The sequence below is a fragment of the Pseudophryne corroboree genome, chromosome 9, assembly GCF_028390025.1.
Source record: "Pseudophryne corroboree isolate aPseCor3 chromosome 9, aPseCor3.hap2, whole genome shotgun sequence".
In the NCBI taxonomy this organism is placed as follows: Eukaryota; Metazoa; Chordata; class Amphibia; order Anura; family Myobatrachidae; genus Pseudophryne; species Pseudophryne corroboree.
Window position 1 is genome coordinate 435,780,390 of NC_086452.1, and position 3,802 is coordinate 435,784,191.

A 3,802-nucleotide genomic window follows, 5' to 3' on the forward strand; every position below is an offset into this window, starting at 1 on the left:
CCACCACTCTCATCCTCCACCCTTTGTGCCTGTCCAGGCACACCTGGGAGATATGTTGCAGGATTTAATGCACTGCATCTCCTTATGGTGATGTTTACGGGGGCCATTAGTGCCAATTCCCATCTTGTAAACCGCGCTGATGAGACGTGCCTGGTTTGGGCAGAATTTAGCAAGGCTGACACTGCATGTGGTGTATGAATTGTGAGGTTGTGACCTAGCACTACATCTTCGCTTTTCGTTACTAGCAATGCTATCGCAGCAACGCTTCGCAAGCATGTGGGGAGGGATCGCGCTACCGTGTCTAGCTGAGCGCTGTAGTATGCTACTGGCCTGCTGGCATCACCGTGCTTTTGGGTTAAGACGCCTGCCGCGCAACCAGCACTTTCTGTTCCGTACAGCTCAAAGGGTTTCCCATAGTCTGGCATACCTAATGCTGGTGCCTGCGTTAGGCACTGTTTAAGTCTCTCAAATGCCATCTCGGACTCGTCTGTATGCGAAATCCGATCAGGTTTGTTTGAGGAGACCATCTCCTGCAAAGGTAACGCTAGAATGGAAAACCCTGGGATCCAGTTACGGCAATACCCACACATTCCTAAAAATGTTCTGATCTGTTGCTGGGTTTGTGGCAGAGTCATGTCTCTAATTGCTTGAATTCTATCAGCGGTCAGGTGTCTCAGTCCTTGTGTTAGACAGTGTCCCAAATATTTTACCTTAGTTTGGCATAATTGCAACTTGTCTTTGGAAACCTTGTGTCCTGTGTCTGAAAGATGAAACAGGAGCTGTTTCGTATCCTTCAGGGATGCTTCCAATGAATCAGAACACAGTAGTAGATCATCCACGTACTGTATTAATACTGATCCACTCTCTGGTTGGAAAGACTGTAAACAATCATGCAAAGCCTGGGAAAATATACTTGGACTGTCTATGAAACCTTGTGGTAATCGAGTCCATGTGTATTGGACTCCTCTGTATGTAAATGCAAACAAATATTGACTGTCAGGGTGCAGAGGTACCGAAAAGAAAGCGGAGCAGAGGTCAATAACAGTGAAAAATTTCGCAGTGGGAGGGATTTGCATAAGGATGACAGCTGGATTTGGCACTACGGGGAACTGACTCTCAACTATTTTGTTAATCCCCCTTAGATCCTGCACTAGCCGGTAACCCCTCCCCCCACTCTTTTTCACAGGGAAGATGGGACTATTGGCAGTGCTGGACGTTCTTACCAGAATGCCCTGTTGTAGCAAGCGCTCTATTACTGGGTAAACTCCTAACTCCACCTGTGGCTTCAGAGGGTACTGTGGGATTTTTGGAGCTATCCTACCATCTTTTACTTGCACAACTACCGGAGCTACATTTGCCATCAATCCAGTGTCTTGTCCGTCTTTAGTCCAAAGTGACTCTGGTATCTGGGATGTCATTTCTTCTACTTGGGATGGGGTCCTATTTGTCATAATGGTATGTGACATTAATTTTGATGGGGAGTCTAACATGTCTTACACTTCCTGAGTGTGATTCTCAGGTATGTCCAAGAATACACCCTCAGGAGTACAATAAATGACGCACCCCATTTTACACAATAAGTCTCTTCCCAGGAGATTAGTCGGTGCCGATGCAGCCAGCAAGAAGGAATGCTTGGTATGTAAAGGCCCTACTGTAATCTCGGCTGGTTTGCTAACAGGGTAGTGCTGGACTACTCCCGTTACCCCTATGGCTGGAATTGTCTTACCAGTGGTTCTCATGCCCACTGTCGAATTTATCACTGATTTGGCCGCCCCTGTATCTACAAGAAAGTTTAATGATTTACCAGCTACATTGATTGCAATTTCGGGTTCACTTCCAAGATTTGCAATCAATTTTACTGGCTGCAGATTACAGGTATGGCCACACCCCTATTGGGTATGGTGACCTCCCTGAATCCCGCTGGCAGCAACTACTTGTGAAGGGGTTAAATGGGAACTGCCAGAGGCTTGCCAGTCTCTGTTCGGGGGGTATCTTTTTGTTTCCCCTGCATGTGGCTCATAACTCCGTTTCTGCGGACCCTGCTCCCAATGTCGTATGTCGTGTCGTTGTCTAGGGGGTTGATATGAGTTTTGTGAATGTTTCACTCTACAGTCACGTGCCATGTGTCCCTGTCTATGACAAGAAAAACAAGTTACCACATTTGACTTACCCACAGGGTTTGGTGATTTATACAAAGGCTGCCTTGTGGTCAGGGCCTGTATACTTACGGCCATTAATTTATCACCTTGTTGTTCCCTGTGTCTGGTGATGTTCCGGTCGTGATCAATAGCAGCCTCTCTCAAAGTAGCCACCGACAGACCTCGCCAACATGGTTGCGTGGTCTGTACCCTTGTCTTTAATGTCTCTTTTAAACCATCCATTAGTACAGATACTGCTACTTCTCGATGGTTTATGTTTGTTTTAATGTCCTCTATACCTGTGTATTTTGCCATTTCTAGTAATGCCCTGTGAAAATATTCTGCAGCAGTTTCTGACTCTTTCTGTTTAATGGAGAAAATCTTGTTCCACTTAACTACCGCTGGAAAATACTCTTTTAATTGTAAATTTATTCTTTTTACATTATCTTTGTTGTACACATCTGTAAGAGGTACATCCTGATCCAGTCCACAGTCAGCTAAAAATTGAGCTGCGTCGACATTGGAGGGTAAACATGCCCTCAGCAATACCTGCCAGTCTTTGTTATTGGGCTCTAAAGTGTTCCCTAGGTCTCTGATGTATTTCTGGCTAGCAACTAAGTCTTTTCTAGGATCAGGGAATTCAGACACTATGGTTCTTAATTCCATTCGGGAAAATGGGCTGTACATGGCAATGTTCCTAACAGGAGTGATTCCTGTCGTGTCAGTTTTCCCATTTGGCACTGCTATTACCCTAACAGGATTAAGTCTACTAACATCACTCTGTGTAGGTTCTACAGCCTGTGGTGAAATGGTTTCAGCATAGTGTATGGTGCCGTACTTACCTGTAGATACGACCTCACCTATCCCTCCGCTAGGGGCTTTTGTTACTAATCTCGTGGGTGGAGCCGTGCCTACTGTTGTCTCTGCTATGGTGGCTGCTAGAGAGAGCGCCGATATTGTTGCCGATTCGTCCTCTTGATCACACTCCTGGGGAAAGTTCAAAACAGGGTACAACTTGCACGGGTTAATACTTGCATTTGTTAACTTATTAACATTTACACAGTTGCTAAGTGTTTGTTTGTTACACCCTAATGCGTCATTCTCCGCAACCAATTTCTCTCCCGATATGTATGGTGGCGGCGGGGCCGTCGCTATCAATTTCTTGATAGGATTAGATCCTGCCGCCAGAGCCAATCCTCTCTGTATTTCACCCTCCTGTTGCCATAACTGCAAATAATCATAATGTTGGATTCGTCTCTTTGTTGATTTAATGAGACATATCCTCCTCCTTAAATTTTGCAACACTTCTGGGCTAAAGCTACCTACTCTTGGGAATTTCTCCCCGTCATGCACTGTCATTCTCTCCCATTCATCACATAAAACTTCTGTATGTGAACCATATTTTTCACACATTACGTACCTTGCCGACCCGACTGGTCGGTTTACTGAATCAACCCGAACCGAGGTTGATCGCCCCCTTCCTGAACAATTGGCCCCCATAACTTGCAGGCGTTGCTTTCACCACCTCTGACCTTCAATCAGGGTCTTCAGCGAACCCTTACAAAAATCAAAATGTTCACGATAGGCTGACGGTGGCGGTTTACCGAGTACCCCACTCACTCGCCCACGCCGACCAATACGACCTACACACTGCCTTAGCGCTG